A 21,776-nucleotide genomic window follows, 5' to 3' on the forward strand; every position below is an offset into this window, starting at 1 on the left:
AAGTCTAATAGTATCAACCATGGCCCTTAATTTGAATAAGAAATTTCTGAGAATGTACGTTTGGAGCACGGTATGGTATGGTAGTGAAACATGCTCTTTGGGAAAACCGGAACAGATGAGAATCGAGGCATTTGAGAAGTGGTGCTACAGACGAATGTTGAAAATGAGATGGATTGATAAGGCAAGGAATCAGAGAGGAAAGGAATGTGTGGAAAACACTGACGAGGAGAAGGAACAGGATTATACGACATCTGTTAAAACATCAGGGAATGCCATCTATGGTATTATACGGAGCTGTAGAGAGCAAAGGTGTGAGTAAGAGAGAGATTGGAATACATCCAACAAATAATTGAGGACGTAGGTTGCAAGTGCTACTCTGAGATGAAGGGGTTGGCACAAGAGAAGATTTCGTGGCGGACCGCATCTAACTAGGCAGATTACACAGAAAAAAAAAATTCTTTAGTAAGTCTCCCTCATTTAATGATGGTAACTAGATTGTCACTTGTGTCCATTCTCAAACCATTCGCCTTCATCAGTGACCCAATACACTTAAGGGAACTGATGACTTCAGAATGAACCCAAGTCTGAAACTAAACACTACTAATGAAACTTACGAAGGTATTCCAATCATTTCGGTAATATATTCAGTGTCACTGTTGTTTCTGGCTATGATGTTTGAGCTATGCTCGTAATTTATGAGCGTTAGTAGCTTAGAACGCGCAACCTCGCTCGCGTTTGCATAGTAATTACCAGCACTCCGTCTTCAGGCCACGAGTGGCCTACCGGGACCATTCGACCGCCGTGTCATCCTCACGAGCATGCGGATAGGAGGGGCGTGGGATCAGCACACCGTTCTCCCGGTCGTTATGATTGTATTCTTGACCGAAGCCGCTACTATTCGGTCGAGTAGCTCCTCAATTGGCATCACGAGGCTGAGTGCACCTCGAAAAATGGCAACAGCGCATGGCGGCCTGGATGGTCACCCATCCAAGTGCTGACCACGTCCGACAGCGCTTAACTTCGGTGATCCCACGGGAACCGGTGTATCCACTGCGGCAAGGCCGTTGCCCTGCATACTAATTACGACGAATATAGTTTTATAAACATGAAAAACTGATATATTAAACAGCTGATTCTTTCTCTGTGTAATTCGGACAAGGCCGATTTGTCGTGGTAACAGTTACATTGCTTTCTTCGATTTAGTTTACAAACTGTAACACCTTCTAAACTTTTCACACTAATTAAGGCCATAGAAACATTGCCTTTTTCGAATGTAATCTAGCCTTTTTACTTCTTGTGGTGACAATTGGAAAGAAAAATATTTATCCCAAACACACATTTCCTTATTTCTCACCAAGAGATCTAATGCCAGTTTCCATGTATGCAACTCTGAAAATTCTTTAGTATTTCTTTAATAGTGATTTACTTCCAAACAAATTTTCACCCACCATTTCATCCCCTTAGGATCTGAATTTCCAAAAAACTGAAAGACGTATTTTTTACTGCTAACAGAGAAGACAAATATCAATTTTAACAGATTTAGCTACAACAATGCTTTAGCAGCTCTTTAATAATGAATGAATTTTTGGAAAAACATTTTCATCCACTCTTTCATCCACTTAGGTGTTGAATTTCCGAACAGACTGATACATTTATTTCTCTATTTGTGACAAAAAAGTATTTTCGTAGTTCTAGCTTCAAAATGAACTTAATATTACATATTTTCAAGAAAACCTTTCGTTCCCTGTCTGGAAAAACCCCTTCTTAAAAGATGCTACAGTTTAAGAACAGGCCGGCCGAAGTGGCCGTGCGGTTAAAGCCGCTGCAGTCTGGAACCGCAAGACCGCTACGGTCGCAGGTTCGAATCCTGCCTCGGGCATGGATGTTTGTGATGTCCTTAGGTTAGTTAGGTTTAACTAGTTCTAAGTTCTAGGGGACTAATGACCTCAGCAGTTGAGTCCCATAGTGCTCAGAGCCATTTGAACCATTTGAAGTTTAAGAACAACACCCTCAAGTTTCTATGTTAAGTGGTTTGAACTGACTAATGTTGAGTCAGTGAAGCAATCAGGATAATTCATTTATATGGAGACTGGTACAGCCTTTATGCAGTTGAGTGACTACTCAGGAGAACGTCGTTATCGGGAGAAAGAAAACTGGCGTTCTACGTATCGGAGCGTGGAATGTCAGATCCCTTAATCGGGCAGGTAGGTTAGAAAACCTAAAAAGGGAAACGGATAGGTTAAAGTTAGATATAGTGGGAATTAGTGAAGTTCGGTGGCAGGAGGAACAAGACGTCTGATCGGGTGAATACAGGATTATAAATACAAAATTAAATACGTGTAGGTTTAATAATGAATAAAAAAATAGGAGTGCGCGTAAGGTACTATAAACAGCACAGTGAACGCATTATAGTAGCAAATATAGACACGAAGCCAATGCCTACCAAAGCAGTAGGCAGTCACTTTTTCGAATAGTTTATTATTGCATTAACTGGTTTTCGAACCCTTTCAGGTGCATTTTCAGATGGTTTTCCGGAAGTTACATCACTATTTCTAGCATAATGCTGAGTACTGGCTCTGTGATAAGAAGATGGAACGTGCTTTAGTGTATGGCCATGACTATTGTTTATCTGTCGATATGGATGCAAATTTTGTTTTTTACTTACTGCGACAGTTTGGGCAGCTTTTTCCTGTTAGTGTCCATCTGTCTGCTTCCATTCTGATGGCGATTTCATACATTACTTCACAAACCTTTACACAAACTGCATTCATTTGCATTATGAGAGCAAAACTTTGCCAGAGTCCAGCATGTGCTAGACAATTGTTGCTTGTATCAAAGATCTTGACAAAAAGATATGGCATTGGCCTACTTTGCTCAGAGATGTATTACAGTCAATAGAAGGGCAAATAATTTAGTCAGACATGAGAGCACAAAATAAAATAAATGAATTACTACAAGAACAAACCTCAAGTGACCTGATATCTTATTTCTCTTCATGCGTTAACGTATCATACAGTCAATTTATGAGCAAATATTGTAATCAAGATTAGCATTAACAGCGAATGCCCAGGAATAAAATAATACGGAGCCAGTACCGAGCATTATGCTAGAAATAGTGATGTAACTTCCAGAAAACCATCCGAAGATGAACCTGGAAAGGTTCGAAACCCAGTTACTGAATAATAAATAACTTTTCAAAAAAGTGACTGGCTGCAGTTTTATGTATTTACATTTAACGAACAGTTACCGGTTCTAAAATATCCGTAATGGATAAGGTTAATCCAAAGTATGTCTGTATCGATTACTTTACGCGATTAATCATTCAGAAAAATCGTTGTGTACCGCTAACCTCCCGACTGTATTTGATTTAATATTTATTGATAATATTGATTTGGCCAAAGACCAGCAGACGGAAAATATCGCAAGATTACGCCCGCGGAATGGTGACAGAGATTGTTGACGCAGCACTTTAAGATTTTTATCGATGCAGTGAAGTGGTTGTGTGTCCACAGCGTCATTAGAAACAGCTATGGCAACGGCAGCGTCGTCGAATGCACTGCTGCATCAGCAAATGGCTCTGATCACTATGCGACTTAACTTTTGAGGTCATCAGTCGCCTAGAACTTAGAACTAAATAAACCTAACTAACCTAAGGACATCACACATATCCATGCGCGAGGCAGGATTCGAACCTGCGACCGTAGCGGTGGCTCGGTTCCAGACTGTAGCGCCTAGAACCGCAAGGCCTCTCCGGCCGGCTTGCATCAGCATAAATGCAGTACTGCTGTCATAATGTGTGACTACGACTACATAAGTGAAACATTTTTTAGCCGGCCCCTGTGGCCGTGCGGTTCTAGGCGCTTCAGTCTGGAACCGCGTGACCGCTACGGTCGCAGGTTCGAATCCTGCCTCGGGCATGGATGTGTGTGATGTCCTTAGGTTAGTTAGGTTTAAGTAGTTCTAAGTTCTAGGGGACTGATGACCACAGATGTTAAGTCCCATAGTGCTCAGAGCCATCTGAACCATTTTTTTTGAAAATTTTTTTGTACAGAATTGTATTACTGAGGTACGCAAGTAAAAAAAATTAATAGCGTTACATTTTTACTTACAGAGAAAGAGAGAGTAACTTCTTAATGATACGTGCCAGTATCCATAAGCTGAGGTTTCAAGTAAAGACACAAAAGAATGTCAATCCACTTCATATCTTTGTTAACAATAGGACTTTCCCTAGCTGTAAACATAATAAAGTATTAACTGTTAAACTGAAAGCAGCATTCACACTTCTTGGAGTTAAGAACAGTTGCCAATTAGCTTACGCCATTACGGGCATAATTAACAATTATGCAATCTTGGCAGCTCTTGGAATCATTAACCTATAAAGCAATGTCACCCTTAATGAAACCATCGAGATAAGACGCTACCTGGTGGCTCACAGCAGAAACCATAGAGTTCGTTGAAATGCTGGAGCTCTCACTGTCCTATAGTTACTTCACGTTTAATAACAATATTTTTTATCAAAAACAAGGCCTTGCAACGGGAAATAGCTTGGCTGGCAATTTAGGTGACATTTTTGTTAAGGACTTGGAAATAAATTTTTTTTATAAATTTACGACTGTAAAGAACAATTCATCTGTTGCGTTACGTAGATGCCATCTTAGTGGCGGACGTCATCTTAGCGCTAAAGACATCGACGTCTTCGCCCAACGGTTTTGTGCTATACATCCAAGCAAACTGAGAAGAATAGCTGTATTAACTTTTTGGATTTAGCAATCTTTGAAACTAACAATAGGCTTACATTTGGTATTTACAGAAAAACCTACATGTATTCACGCTAAATCTTGCCACCCATTGCGGTACAAGAGATACCTCTTTACTTCCACGGTTTACTGATTTATCTATTTGCCATTAGGTAAACGAGAAAATCGTAAGGAACTAAATATACTAAAACAGACAGTCGTGGCAAACGGGTACAAGGAAATCTTTGTCACCCGTCTATACAACAAAATAAAGAAAAAAAGAGCAGAACCACAGAAAACAGTAAACAGTAAGAAAAAATTAGACCTGATGACATATTACGGACAATTTTGTTAGCCCTTATAGAAACAATTAAAGAATGCAACCGTCAGATGCGGTTTAAAAATAAGTAACACTAAAACTGCATCCTAGACGAAAGATATGTGACAAACTTGTAAGTAGGCTGTTAAGGTTTTTATGTTGGTAACGCCGTGTAGCGCTCTATATGAAAATCACTCACTGTGCTGTGTGCAGTCTGTGGCTGGTTTGCATTGTTGGAATGTGCTATTGTAGTGTTGGGCAGTTGGCTGTTAACAGCGCGTAGCGTTGCGCAGTTGGAGGTGAGTCGCCAGCAGTGGTGGATGTGGGGAGAGAAATGGCGGAGTTTTGAGAGCGGATGATCTGGACGTGTGTCCATCAGAGACACTAAATTTGTAAGACTGGATGTCATGAACTGCTATATATATTTGGCTGTGCGGTTCTAGGCGCTGCAATTTGGAGCCGAGCGACCGCTCTGGTCGCAGGTTCGGATCCTGCCTCGGGCATGGATGTGTGTGATGTCTTTAGGTTAGTTAGGTTTAATTAGTTCTAAGTTCTAGGCAACTGATGACCTCAGAAGTTAAGTCGCATAGTGCTCAGAGCCATTTTGCTATATATATATTGACTTTTGAACACTATTAAGGTAAATACATTGTTTGTTCTCTATCAAAATCTTTCATTTGTTAACTATGCCTATCAGTAGTTAATGCCTTCAGTAGTTTGAATCTTTCATTTAGCTGGCAGTAGTGGCACTCACTGTATTGCAGTAGTTCGAGTGACGAAGATTTTTGTAAGTGATTTGTGAAAGGTGCAGGTTAATGTTAGTCAGGGCCATTCTTTTGTAGGAATTATTGAAAGTCAGATTGAGTTGCGATAAAAATATCGTGTGTCAGTTTAGTGTTGATCAGAAAAAGTAAAGAGCGAAATGTCAGTACGTTCAGTTCTGCTCAGCTGTTTGAAAATACAATAATGTAAGAGGTTTATCAGCACAGTAATTCATAAATTTTTCTAAGGGGACATTTCAAACTAAATAAATTTTTGAATTCAGTCGTCTTTAGAATACAGTGCACTGCTTGTGAGAAGTTTTATCTTGGGCATATGGGCTGGCATTTTAGCATTAGGTTGCAGGAATCCACACGTCCACGAAACAGAACTGCATCTGGAGAGCACTTCATCGAGCACAAGCATACCATAACTAGCATAGACTACAATATGAAGATAGTTGAAGATAGTATATACTGCACCTAAGTGACGTCCATTGAGTCTTTCGAAAGACACAGAGATTTTTGGGAAGAGGAAACGCCAGTCTTCTAAACTTCTTAGTGAACATAATGAATTATCACCCAGTGCCTTCTTTTCATTATATGATACGGTGTTGTCGGTCTCATGTGCTAGTGGAACTCTGTTTCTCTCCCGTCCCAGTGCTGCCCACTTTTTCCTGTGTTGGTTTGAGCGATCCCGCTCTGCACGCAGCCTTTTTATCGTGTTTCGCTATGTTGCTTTCATTTCGCTTAATTGTGCACTGTTTACGTCACAGACAACCACTAGCAACTAGGTTTTATAATTTTAAATGACCATTTATTATGGTATCTTTGTCTAAGCTTTACAGTTTTTATTAAATGTGTTTCTTATTCTGTCCATTTGCTTTATGTCTTGGTCCCGAGCCGCCCGCGGTTTCTTAGATCCGTTCGTAGTATGCCCGCTGTGCATGTGACCTCCTTATCCTTTGACATACTGCTGTCAGTTAATTTTGTTGTACTTTTTCACAGATGCATGTTTGCAGCTACCTTCTTATAAATGAAACTAATATTTCTATTTTGACCCATGTTAAAACTCTAGCTGTTTCTTAAAGTATATTTTAGTGTATTCGATTTAGTTTTATGCAGATAATATTTCTACTTTTTAACAGGCCGTTGGAAACTGCGCTCGGCCAGCGACATCTAGCGGCCACGCCCCCTCAACTGATCGTACTTTAGTTGCAGACACAGTACGCCAGTGACGACCCGACGTTAGGGGCCTTAACTTTCATCACTTTTATCATGATTTCATTCTATGCCATGGTGCCATTCATGAACACATATTTTATATGATTACTCTGTTAACGTCATAAAGAGAGGTATGTTTGATCGTCTTCCAGATTATGTATATTACAATACCGCTTGTAATAATTGGTAGCGCACTAATACATACATTTTTTATATTATGGAAATTTTCTCTTTTTAGATCAATTAGATGACGACCATAGTGAAAGAAACCGCGAATTGCATAAAGAAATATTTGCGGTCAGAGGCTGTTGTGGTATTCAAAAAATTACAAGTATAACGTTACACCACGTCTAGCCTCTATGCATGGACTGATTCGGTTGGAATGGGGATCATGAAGCATCTTATCCCCTCTGAGGCAAGGCGGTCAGTAGTTGTTGTATCTGGTCCCTGATATCCTGGACGCTGGCACTGGAATGGAGTGACGTTCGAGATGGTCACACAAATGTTCTATCCCGGACATATCGACGGATCTTCCTGACCACAGGAATACCCAGACAACACGCAGACAATTCATAGAGAAAAGTGCCATGTGTGGATGAAGTACTGTCTCATTGAAAACCGGCACCACGAGACTGTCACCTGAGGAAATAGCTTGTTCGTGATGTGATCTTGTGCCCTCAGAATTCCGTCAAATACTGCCAGTCCTGACCTGAGCCTATACCCGATGGCTACCCTCACTATAACTTCCGGAGTAACACCGCTCTGTCTCTCCAAAATATTATAATAATGGAACAGCTCCCCACGTCGCCATCATAGGCATCAATGTCGGACATGTGTGACAGCACAGAACTGAGATACGTTATTGAACACAGTGAAACGCCATTTATCAGCAATCCATGGATCCCAAACCCAGCCGTTTGCTCTGTGGTGTTTACGGCAGCTTCCGAGTGGGACGGTAATCCCCCAGTCCAGTTGCTACGGATCTCCGACCGATAGAGTTGTATGTCAGAGAATGTTGCAGGGAATCCATTATTTGCCCTTGGATATCAAGTGAAGGTGCGAAGAGGTTATGGTGTACTTGGTACACAGTAAAGTGATCCTTATTTGTGATCACGGGACGTAGCGATGAGAATCCTGACAACGAGTATGGCTGCCTCCACGTTTCCATGGTGTTAGACATCTGGACACTGTCACATCCAAACACCTCAGAACTCTTGATATTGCACATTTCGGCCAGCCGGTCAAATACACTACTGGCCACTAAAATTGCTACACCAAGAAGAAATGCAGATGCCAGAACTGACATGTGATTATATTTTCACGCAATTTGGGTGCTTAGATCCTGAGAAATCAGTACCCAGAACAACCACCTCTGGCCGTAATAACAGCCTAGATACGCCTGGGCATTGAGTCAAACAGAGCTTGGATGGCGTGTACAGGTACAGCTGCCCATGCAGCTTCAGCAGGATACCACAGTTCATCAAGAGTAGTGACTGGCGTATTATGACGAGCCAGTTGCTCGGCCGCCATTGACCAGACGTTTTCAATTGGTGAGAGATCTGGGAGAATGTGCTGGCCAGGGCAGCAGTCGAACATTTTATGTATCCAGAAAGACCCGTACAGGACCTGTAACATGCGGTCGTGCATTATCCTGCTGAAATGTAGGGTTTCGCAGGGATCAAATGAAGGGTCGAATCACGGGTCGTAACACATCTGATATATAGCGTCCACTGTTCAAAGTGCCGTCAATGCGAACAAGAGGTGACCGAGACGTGTAACGAATGGCAAACAATACCATCACGCCGGGTGATACGCCAGTATGGCGATGCCGAATACACGCTTCCAATATGCGTTCACCGCGATGTCGCCAAACACGAATGCGACCATCATGATGCTGTAAACACAACCTGGATTCATCCGAAAAAAAGACGTTTTGCGATTCGTTCACCCAGGTTCGTCTTTGAGTACACCATTGCTGGCGCTCCTGTCTGTGATGCAGCGTCAAGGGTAACCGCAGCCATGGTCACCGAGCTGATAGTCTATGCTGCTGCAAACGTCGTCGAACTGTTCGTGCAGGTGGTTGTTGTCTTGCAAACGTCCCATGTGTTGACTCAGGGATCGAGACGTGGCTGCACGATCCGTTACAGCCATGCGGATAAGATGCCTGTCATCTCGACTGCTAGTGATACGAGGCCGTTGGGATCCAGCACGGCGTTCCGTATTACCCTCCTGAACCCACCGATTCCATATTCTGCTAACAGTCATTGGTTCTCGACCAACGCGAGCAGCAATGTCGCGATACGATAAACGGCAATCGCGATAGGCTACAATCCAACCTTTATGAAAGTCGGAAACGTGATGGTAGGCATTTCTCCCCCTTACGCGAGGCATCACAATAACGTTTCACCAGGCAACGCCGGTCAACTGCTGTTTGTGTATGAGAAATCGGTTGGAAACTTTCCTCATGACAGCACGTTGTAGGTGTCACCACCGACGCCAACCTTGTGTGAATTCTCAGAAAAGCTAATCATTTGCATATCACAGCATCTTCTTCCTGTCGGTTAAATTTCGCGTCTGTAGCACGTCATCTTCGTGGTGTAGCAATTTTAGTGGCCAGTAGTGTAGTAGCCTATAGTGAGACGCATTTCAGACTCTGTCAGGAGCTGATAACGCTCATTGCATCTCGTCTTTCACAGTGATCATTCAACACCTGACGCTGTTCAAACGCCATGTATAGGCCACCAAGCCTGGAAACAACACTGAACAGGAACAACAGCAATGCACGCTGGTGTCCTCTGTACCTGTCGAAGTGCATTACAATTCTAATTAGTTACATCCCCCAGATGATATGTACGTGTACAAAGCTACACTGACCACGTCTACTGGGTGATTTAATTTTTTTATCAGGCAGTCTGTATTGAATATACATATAAGCAATTTTACAGATAGCGAACACTTGCTAGGCGCATTAATAGACTTACCAAGAGGTATATCGGTGATAAAGACAGGTAAAGTAAAACGGTTAACTGAAATACTATCGTAAACTCCATATTGGGCTGCTGTTGCTCTCCTTCTACTGTCTCTGCAGGGATCTGTTCGAAATATTGACACCAGGCAAATTAAGTACCTAGGCAGGCAGTTGATAAGTTATCTCATTTCATTATCATGTAGCTGAGGAAACTAGCCAGGAGTAAAAAAAGACACACAGTTAACAGTAAGTGTCTTGGCCAGATAAGGGGGATTTCAGTGTGTACATCTGTAAACACTGAAGGGGGCTTCAGTGCTGATAAAGTGCTTGAAATTTCAGGAATAAATCGACGATAATGACAGTATATGTCTAGAAATAAATGTTAAGAAACACATATTTCACTATTGGAAATAGACAGATATTATACAGGGAGGTCTGAAAGTGGTAGTTATGAAAAAAGGATAAGTGTCTGCTAACTACTAAGCAAGTAATCATCGAAAACTATGCTGAATGTGTTTCATACATGGAATTTTTTATACTTTCTATGTCAGTATGCGTGTAACTCACATTCTTCTTCTGTATTCAAAAAACAAAAATAAAAATTTTGTTTGGTTGCTAAGACTACTAAACAGCAGACCTAAACTATACTGGAGGAACATATTGTTCAAATAAATCACTCATCTCAAAGCACCTGGCTGTCGATGGCCTAAAAATCATTTCTCCACTGTTAGTATGTTACTGCAAAATCTATAAAGTTTCGGGATTCTTGAAATAAGCTTCTACCAGTCTGTTATCATCTACTAATTCGCGTGGAGAAGTAGACTGGTTTCCGAAGCATCACGTGAGATCCCTTCTTCGCCAATGCTACACCCTGAGGAAGCAGACTGAAGGTGGCTGACCTTAGCCAAAAGCTCATTCAGCTCTTCGCGAACTACGACCAGCTCGTCCTGCATCTGCACACACCATGCACACATCGTACCCGTTGTTGCAACTGTTAGTGTTGAACAGAAAGAAATTACAGACTACATTACTAGTATAAGTACCTTAGCAAATACGCTTAGTGGTTCACATTATTACCAAAATTCAATCTGTCAGATATATTTATGGCTTTTGTTCTGTAAATTTAAATGTGGAATTTTGTTTAATCTTCATTCTGAGAATGTCAGAAATAAATAATTCAACCACGAAGGAGGTAGCATGCCAGTCTCAGTCTGAAACGATACCTTAATTTCGCTAAGTGCTTAGGGTCCTCTTTAAGTGTACTTCTCGTTGTCTGCCTCAAGAGGTACAGCGGGCTATTCGCGATTCTGTCCTCTAGAGAGCTGAACGAAACGAAAATGAGCATAAAGACAGAGATGAGAGAAGCGTTCAGTGACTTTAAAAGTAATTTAGTCAACTAATCTGAGTAAAAACCCCAAGAAGTTTTAGTCTTACATAAAATTAGTAAGCGGTTCCAAATCCTGTATTCATTCACTCAGTGACAATTCTGGCACCGAAAAACTAAAGCTAACAGAGAAAAAGCCGAAATACTGAAATCGTTCTTCCGAAATCGATTCAATGTGGAAGAACTTGTCACGGCCCCTCCTGAAAGTCTTCGTATGAACGTCGTAATGGCAGGTACTGAGATAACCGGTGCCGGAATAGAAAAACAGTTACAATCGCTTAGAGCCAGATGAGGTACCTACAAGATTCTACAAAGATTATGCAAAAGAATTTGCTCCTCATCTACCAGTAATTTATCGTAGATACAGGGTGTTTAAAAAATGACCGGTATATTTGAAATGGCAATAAAAACTAAACGAGCAGCGATAGAAATACACCGTTTGTTGCAATATGCTTGGGACAACAGTACATTTTCAGGCGGACAAACTTTCGAAATCACAGTAGTTACAATTTTCAACAACAGATGGCGCTGCAAGTGATGTGAAAGATATAGAAGACAACGCAGTCTGTGGGTGCGCCATTCTGTACGTCGTCTTTCTGCTGTAAGCGTGTGCTGTTCACAACGTGCAAGTGTGCTGTAGACAACATGGTTTATTCCTTAGAACAGAGGTTTTTTCTGGTATTGGAATTCCACCGCCTAGAACACAGTGTTGTTGCAACAAGACGAAGTTTTCAACGGAGGTTTAATGTAACCAAAGGACCGAAAAGCGATACAATAAAGGATCTGTTTGAAAAATTTCAACGGACTGGGAAAGTGACGGATGAACGTGCTGGAAAGGTAGGGCGACCGTGTACGGCAACCACAGAGGGCAACGCGCAGCTAGTGCGGCAGGTGATCCAACAGCGGCCTCGGGTTTCCGTTCGCCGTGTTGCAGCTGCGGTCCAAATGATGCCAACGTCCACGTATCGTCTGATGCACCGGAGTTTACACCTCTATCCATACAAAATTCAAACGCGGCAACCCCTCAGCGCCGCTACCATTGCTGCACGAGAGACATTCGCTAACGATATAGTGCACAGGATTGATGACGGCGATATGCATGTGGGCAGCATTTGGTTTACTGACGAAGCTTATTTTTACCTGGACGGCTTCGTCAATAAACAGAACTGGCGCATATGGGGAACCGAAAAGCCCCATGTTGCAGTCCCATCGTCCCTGCATCCTCAAAAAGTACTGGTCTGGGCCGCCAATTCTTCCAAAGGAATCACTGGCCCATTTTTCAGATCCGAAACGATTACTGCATCACGCTATCTGGACATTCTTCGTGAATTTGTGGCGGTACAAACTGCCTTAGACGACACTGCGCACACCTCGTGGTTTATGCAAGATGGTGCCCGGCCACATCGCACGGCCGACGTCTTTAATTTCCTGAATGAATATTTCGATGACCGTGTGATTGCTTTGGGCTATCCGAAACATACAGGAGGCGGCGTGGATTGGCCTCCCTATTCGCCAGACATGAACCCCTGTGACTTCTTTCTGTGGGGACACTTGAAAAACCAGGTGTACCGCCAGAATCCAGAAACAATTGAACAGCTGAAGCAGTACATCTCATCTGCATGTGAAGTCATTCCGCCAGACACGTTGTCAAAGGTTTCGGGTAATTTCATTCAGAGACTACGCCATATTATTGCTACGCATGGTGGATATGTGGAAAATATCGTACTATAGAGTTTCCCAGACCGCAGCGCCATCTGTTGTTGAAAAGTGTAACTACTATAATTTCGAAAGTTTGTCTGCCTGAAAATGTGCTGTTGTCCCAAGCATATTGCAACAAACGGTGTATTTCTATCGCTGCTCGTTTAGTTTTTATTGCCGTTTCAAATATACCGGTCATTTTTGAAACACCCTGTAGCTGGAGCAACGAATGGTACCTAGCGACTGAAAAAAAGCGCAGGTCGTTCCCATTTTCAAGAAAGGACTTAAAGGTGTAGAACAGATGCACATGATTATAGGCCTATGTCGTTGACGTCAGCCTGTTGAAGAATTATGGGACACACTGAACTCGCATTCGGGAGGACGACGGTTCAATCCCGCGTCCGGCCATCCCGATTTAGGTTTTCCGTGATTTCCCTGAATCGCTCCAGGCAAATGCCGGGATGGTTCCTTTCAAAGGGCACGGCCGACTTTCTTCGCCGTCCTTCCCTAATCCGATGAGATCGATGACCTCGCTGTCTGGTCTCCTTCCCCCAACAACCCAACCCAATTATGGGACATGTTATAAATTCAGGAAGTATGACCGTTTTGGGGAATAAAAATAAACATGGGTTCGGCACACAGAAATCTTGCGTAACTCAGCTCTTTCTGTTTCTCCATGAGATCCACAGCGCCGTAGACAACGGGGCTCAGGTTTGATGTCGTGGCTTTTGACTTCAGGAAGACATTTGACCCCACCTCGCGCAGCTGTTTAGTGAAAAAAGAAGGAGCTTAGTGAGCTTCGGACCAGATTTGTGACTGGTTTCAAGACTTCCTTACAGACAGAACTCAACAGGTGCCTCCTAACAGAACAAAAGCGGCAGGTGTAAAGGTAATTACCGGACTCCCCAAGGAGGTGTCGTAGAACCGTTACTGTTAACGATATATGTAAATGATCTAGTAAAAAGCTCGGAACCTCCTTGAAGACTGTTCGCAGATGGTACGGTTGTCTATAAGAAAGTAGCTACCCCAGAAGACAGTACCGATTTGCAGAACGACCCGCACAGGATTAACGGCCGGCCGAAGTGGCCGAGCGGTTCTAGGCACTACAGTCTGGAACGGCGCGACCGCTACGGTCGCAGGTTCGAATCCTGCCTCGGGCATGGATGTGTGTGATGTCCTTAGGTTAGTTAGGTTTAAGTAGTTCTAAGTTCTAGGGGACTGATGACCTCAGAAGTTAAGTCCCATAGTGCTCAGAGCCATTTGAACCATTTAAACCAGGATTAACGAATGGCGCAGGCTTTGACAGTTGACACTGAACGTAAATAAACGTAAAACACAGGGGGCATACATAGGAAAAGAAATCCACTATTATACGAATACACTATTGACGACATACCACTGGAAACAGTATCCATCGTAAAAAGGACTAATTTTCCATAGCATCCTAATGTAGAATAGCCACATAAAACAAGTAGTACGAAAAACAGATGACAGGCTTGAAGAAGCTTAAGGAAATGTAACACATCCACGAAGGAAGTTAAGTCCCATAGTGCTCAGAGCCATTTGAACCATTTAAAGCAGGATTAACGAATGGCGCAGGCTTTGACAGTTGACACTGAACGTAAATAAACGTAAAACACAGGGGGCATACGTAGGAAAAGAAATCCGCTATTATACGAACACACTATTGACGACATACCACTGGAAACAGTATCCATCGTAAAAAGGACTAATTTTCCATAGCGTCCTAATGTAGAATAGTCACATAAAACAAGTAGTACGAAAAACAGATGCCAGGCTTATAGAAGCTTAAGGAAATGTAACACATCCACCAAGGAAGTGGCATAATAGGCCTTGTTCGACTGATTCTCGAGTACTATTCATCAATCTAGGATACCTACCAGGAGCGTCTGATACAAGAGGTAGGGAAGATCCAACGAAGAGAGGAGCGTTCCTCTACGGGATCGTTTAGTCGGCGCGAGAGCGTTATAGAAATCCTCAATAAATTCCAGTGCAGACACTACAAGTAAAGCGTTGTACATCACTGACAGATTAGCTACTGAAATTTCGAGGGTGCATTTTCCAGCAAGATACAGACAAAATATTACTACCTCCAACATGCTGTTGTGGTTTTTAGTCCTTCAGTACTAAATTGGTGATCCCTCTATGTCTCAGAATGAGTCATATAAATTGATCCTTCTAGTCTGGTTGTGCTGCAAAATCGCTTTCTCTCCAATTCTATTCAGTACCTCCTCATTAGTTACGTGATCTACACATCTAATCTATAGCATTCTTCTGTAGCACGACATTTAAAAAGCTTTTATTTTCTTCTTGTCTAAAATGTTTATCGTCCATGTTTCACTTCCATACACGGCTACATTCCATACAAGCACTTTAAGCAAAGGCTTCCTAACACTTGAACCTATATTCCATGTTAACAAATTTCTTCAGAAACGCTTTCTTGCCATTGCCAGACCACATTTCATAACCTCATTGCTTCAATCGTCATCTGTTATTTTACTGCCTCTAATATCAAAATTCATTTACTTCTTGAAGCGTCTCTTTTCCTAATCTAATCCCCTCAGCACTCTTCCACCACTTTCCATTGTCCTTGTTTTCCTTTTGTTGATGTTCATCTTATAGCCACCTTCAAACACACTGCGAATTTCGTTCAACTGCTCTTTCATTTGCTCACTCTGACAAAATTACACTGTTATCGACAAACTTCAGACATTTTTAGTTTTGCTCCCTGAACATTAATTCCTTCTCCAAATTTTTCTTTGGTTTTCCTTACCGCTTTCTCAATTTACAGACTGAATAACATCAGCGGGTCTATAACCATGCCTCACTCCCTTCTCAATCACTGCTTCTCTTTTATGCCCTTCAATTCTTGTAACTGCCATCAGTACAAGTTGTAAACAGTCTTTTGCTCTCTCTGCTTTACCCCTGCTACCTTAGGAATTTCAGTGAGAGCAGTCAAAGTCAGTATTGTCAAAAGCTTTCTCTAAGTGTACAAGTGTACAAGTGTTATAAAACGTAGGTCTGCCTTTCCTTAACTGTCTTCTATGATAAGTCGTTGCGTCAGTATTGCCTCACAAGTGCTCACAATACTCCAGTATCCAAGCTGATCTTCCCCGAGGTCGACTGCTACCAGTTTTTCCATCCTTCTGTAAAAAATTTCGTGTTAATATTTTGCGACTATGACTTATAAACAGATAGCTCGATAATGTCCACAGCTGTCGGCACCTGTTTTATTTGGAATTGGAATTACTCCATTCTTCTTGAGGTCTGGGATTATTTCGCCTGTCTCATGTATGTTGTACAACATACGGAATAGTTCCGCCGTGGCTGGCGCTCTGAAGGCTAGCAGTTGGCCTGACGGAATGTCGCCGACTTTCGGGGCCTCGTTTCGACTCAGATCTTTCAGTGCTCTTTCTAATTAGTCTATCAGTATCGTACTTTCCATTTTTTCCTCATCTATGTCCTCTTCCATTTCTATGATATTGTCTGGAATTTAATCTCCCTTGTATATACCCTCTATATACTCCTTCCACCTTTCAGCTTTCCCATCTTTGTTTAGGACTGGTTTTCCTTCTGAGCCCTGTATATTCATACAGTTTTGTTTTTTCCAAAGGTCTCTTTAATTTTTCTGTAGGCAGTATCTATCTTTCCTCTGGTGATGTATGCTTCTAAATCCTTACATTCCTGCTTAGCCATTCCTGCTTAGCCATTTTGCACTTCCTGTCATTACCATTTTTAGACGTTTGTAATCCTTTTCAATTGTTTCATTTGATGCATTTAGATTTTTTTTTTACTTTCATTACTTTAATTCAGTGTCTTCTATACCGTGTAAGGATTTATAATTGGCTTATTCTTTTTACCTATTGATCCTCTGCTACCTTTAGTATTTCATCTCTTAAAGCCAGTATTCGTCTTCTAATGTATTCCTTTCCTTGCTCTAGTCAGTCGTTGCCCACTGCTTCCTCTGAAGCTCTCAACAACCTCTGACTTCTTCAACTTACTCAGGCCCCATCCCCTTAATTTCTTCAGTTTTAACCTACGGTTCACAAACAGTAAATTTTGGTCAGGGTCCATACAGCCCCTGGAAATGTGTTACTGTTTAAAATATGGTACTGAAATCTGTGTCTTGCTATAATACAATAAATGTGAAAACTTCCGGTGCCTTCAGGTCTCTTCCACGTATGCAATTTTCTTTCATGGTTTTGAATCACGTGTTAGCGATGATTAAATTATTCTCTGTGCAAAATTCATCAGGCAGCTTCCTCTTTTATTCCTTTCCGCCGGTCCATATTCAGCTAAATTTTTTTCTTCTCTTCCTTTTCCCATTATGTGTTTCCTGTCCCCCATCACAATTAAATTTTTGTCTACCTTAAGTCTCTGAATAATTTCTTTTGTATGATCATACATTTCTTCATTATCTTCAACGTCTGCAGAACTAGTTGGCACATAAACATGTGCTGCTGTGGTAGGTGCGGGCTTCATGTCCATTTTGGTTACGATAATGCGTTCTCTACGCTGTTCATAGTAGCTTACCCGCATTCCTGTTTTCTTATTCATTATTAAACCAACACCTGTATTACCTCTATTTGATTTTTCTATTTGTAGTCCTGAATTCACCTAACCAGAAGGCCTAGTCCTGCTGCCACCAAACTTCAGTAATTCTGCTATATGTAACTGCATCCTATCCATTTCCCTTTTACGTTTCCTAACCTAGCTGCCCGATTAATGGATCTGACATTTTACTCTCCAATACGTCGAACGTCAATTCGCCAGTAGTCCCCGCCCATAGAAGCGAATTGGGGTCTATTTTCCCTCCGGAATATTTTTCCCAAGAGGATGCCTCATCATTTAACTGTATAGTAGAGCTTCATGCCGTTGGGGAAACTTACCTCTTTAGTTCCCCCTAGCTTCCAACCATCCGAAGAACCAGAACAGCAATGCCGATTTGGTTGATATTAAGGGGACAGTTTAGTCGATCATCCAGATTGCTGGCCCTGCAAGTACTGAAAAGGCTGCTGTTCAAAAAGTGGTTCAAAAGGCTCTGAGCACTATGGGATTTAACATCTGAGGTCATCAGTCCCCTAGAACTTAGTACTGCTTAAACCTAACAAACCTAAGGACATCACACACATCCATGCCCGAGGCAGGATTCGTACCTGCGACCGTAGCAGTCACGCGGTCTGGGACTGAAGCACCTAGAACCGCTCGGCCACCGCGGCCGGCAAAAGGCTGCTGTTGCCCTCTTCAGAAACCATACGTTTGTCTGGCCTCTGTAACGCGTCCTCTTATATTATTATATTTTGCTATTGTTATTGTTAGAAATATATTTATTCAGTCGGTCGTCGAAATTATAAAATAAAAGTTATTGTGGATGTCGCGTAACAAATATTTTGCGTGAAGCGGTGTTGCGAAACGGGAAAAGATCAATTGTGGAAACTAAGCCACTGAATATTACAAATAATGTTATTAAAGAATACGACCGACTGACTACTTCAAATAAGAGGGCACGTAAATTCGCGAATGAGTGGTTAAAATAAGTAAATAAATAAATAAACGTTAATACTGCGTAGGAAATGAGTCTTAAATATCTTTACACTTCTACACACAGAAATGTATGCGAAGGTACGAACGGGACAGAGCACGTACATTTTGAGTGCAATCATCCCTCTTGGCCTGGATAAAAAGAATTACAGTTAAATGCGTTTATTCATCTTAGAACGTAAATGCGTGGACTTCGAAATTAAATGAAAAGAAAGAGTGCATGTTCTGAATGTCGCTGCAGATGTATTGAAATTGACGGTAGCGGCCACGAAAGGAAAAAGGTGAACACATTCACGTTCCTCTATTGTTGAGCCTCGTCGCCGTGTAGATCGTCGCCTCCATGTAAATTCTCCGCATAAAATTAAAATAATACTAATAATTTTCCAGAATTTCAGGAGCTGGGACCCATGGTATGACAAAAGACGATATCGCTCTGCTTCAAAATCTCTTTCATTATTTAACCCAACTTTATCACTAAGAAATGGCATAACACGTCTTAACACTAAGGCAGGATGACAGCGAAAGGTAACTTCTAAAACTAATAAACGAAGAGTGAAAAGCTTCTTTTGTTCAGCAAGTGCTTTACGCATTAATCTCTAGTAGCTGAACTAATGTTATATTCATAAAAAATTTATATTTTTCCTTTACATTGCCCCCTTGGGCGAATTGTCCGAAGAAATGTCAAATTCCGGGCCATGAGCCCAACCACTTTACACACTGGTAGTTCTTGACTCCTCTACACACGTACTTAAATGGCATTGTTCATTTCTTTAATGGAGTTCTCTTCATCCCTTTGTTTATATAGTTCTGGTGCTGGCACTGGTTCTTAGCAAGGAAAACAAAACGTACACCCTGGGGCACACAAAATGCTCACATACTAGATACAAAAATTACCACATCGTCATTTACATTAAATACGTGGATATTACGTTACATCATCTTTTACATCAAATACATGGACATTACATTACATCGTCTTTTAGATCAAATACATGGATATTACATTACATCGTCTTTTAGATCAAATTTATAGTTCAGTTCAGTACGACGATTCACAGTGTCATTGTTCCTACGTACAAAAAACATCTTCAATCGCACGTTGACAATAACAATACATTTCACAAGTCTTTTCTATGATACTGCAGTTACATTTTTGTGTAAACAAGAAAGTTTTACAAGAACGTCGCTTTTTTACTGTGTCGATCCAGGCTGTATGGCTGCAAGGGTATCTGGAGTAGTAAGTGGGAGAAATTCTTCCTTATAGTTGCTTATGCTCTCCACTTCCTCCCTCTTTTATACCAGGATCTGTTTGATAATGTCCATTCTGGGTCTCATAATTGACTCATCATGGGCAAGATAAACATGTAACAAATGAAATTCACAGAGATTAGTACTTATTCTAGCTTAACACTAACATATACACAAACATGGGTACTGTTCAATGAACATGGGTGTCGTTCTTTATATTTTGTTTTGTAATGTGGTTCGTAAATCATGACCTATAGTGGTAAGACTTTATTTAGTAGGTCAGTAAATCGAGTCTCTACGCCTCTTTGCGCTACGGTGAGCGTCCATTTGAACGTAGATTTTTGCTTCCTATTCAATTTCCCTCCAGCTTCACGCTGTCAGTCAATAATGTGTCAGTGAAGCAGCCGCAAGTGCAGCAATGAGTCTGGAGGTAAGCTACGCGCCATTTGGAGTCCAGTAGTCGTGCAAACACCGCCGGATAGCGATGTTGCGCGCGTCGATCAATACATTTCCGTGAAGTGTTTTTTGCAGCGTTCGTAGCGTTTACGAAACTACTGCATCTGCTTCCACCCGTCGTACACCTGGGCTGTGATAAATGACCACAGGGCACCTCCTACGATCACTGCACGAAGGTAAGTACTGTACTTTATTATTTAGCTTCACATACTGTCGTATACTTTGCACAAACACTCGTACCGTAACAGGCTTTCTCGATTAACCAAGTCTTCTTTATTTCGAAGGAAAAAGCTTGTCGTATAATAGTATTCTCACTAGTTCCTATGCGTACGTCTCACATGTCACTGACACTGAGAAACTCACTGTCGTTGGGTAACTATACACCGTCCCGTTGATTTTCTTTCTGTCCCAAAAAAAAAAAAAAAAAAAATTGTTCATGAGACCACTGGCTGGTTTTTAGTAGTTTATGCCCACGTTCGTTATTTGCTCCTGTATTCTCTTTCAAAACTTCATCGGGGGTACATATTGCTCAAAATATTTCATTGTAGAAGTTTGTAGGTGAATGTGTTCACAGAACATACATACCTCTAGTAACACAGTTCGCTATCGCGATACTATCTGACATCTCACAGGGCATGAGAGAACACGTTTTCGTGAACAACAGCACTTCCCTAACTTAGGATCGTGCTATAGACGCAATTACACATTGAAATGACACTACAAAAAATGAAAGCACAAAAAGTGCTTACAGGAAGTGTCTCCAAAGAGGCAAAATCTGTTCATTTACTACCCGCGAGTTACTGTGGGGGAAGAATTTCATCTTAACGTCACCCAAGATTGTAACAACGCATGGTACACATCAAGAACAAGTAGAAATAAATAAAAAAAACATATAAATAAATAAATAACTATATTAAAATTCATACATAAGTAGAAAAATTAAAATGTTAGCCAGTATGAACAACAGATTGATAATGAAACTTGGGCGCTATACGCTATACTGCTTTCCGAGTCTGTGTCTGTGTTTGATCATGTTTACTTGTGTGCATCATTGTATCACTGGCACGTGTTTTTTTTTTTTTTTATCGAACGTGACCTAAGTCCTTTCTTACTCTAATTCTTCACCAGGGTGTATACGACCCGGGAGATCCGGGAAAAACCCGAGAATCGTTTCGTCCGGGAGTAAACCGGAAAAAACCTGTGAATTTTTTAGAATTCCGGGAACTTTTCCTTGTTTTAGTTACCAGTTAAATTTTTGTGATTTAGGCTAGTAAGAACTAATACTCTAACGATGGATATTACTGGGTCCCGCTTCTGCAGAATAATGCAGCAGCAAAAAAAAAAAAAAAAAAAAAAAAAACCATGAACGAGAGAAAAAAAACTAAAATAAAACTTAAGTTGCAAAGGAAATGCGCCATACACA

At 41.4% G+C, this 21,776-nt stretch overlaps 1 protein-coding gene and 1 pseudogene across 1 annotated transcript in view; both read right to left on the minus strand.

The window, feature by feature from the left end:
- The window catches only part of LOC126456060 (acetylcholinesterase-like), a 194,746-nt gene that overhangs the window by 99,295 nt on the left and 73,675 nt on the right, over positions 1 to 21,776 (minus strand). The window lies entirely within an intron of this gene.
- On the minus strand, positions 952 to 1,069 carry LOC126459467 (5S ribosomal RNA; annotated as a pseudogene).

The sequence above is a fragment of the Schistocerca serialis genome, chromosome 2 (genome assembly GCF_023864345.2).
Source record: "Schistocerca serialis cubense isolate TAMUIC-IGC-003099 chromosome 2, iqSchSeri2.2, whole genome shotgun sequence".
NCBI lineage: Eukaryota > Metazoa > Arthropoda > Insecta > Orthoptera > Acrididae > Schistocerca > Schistocerca serialis.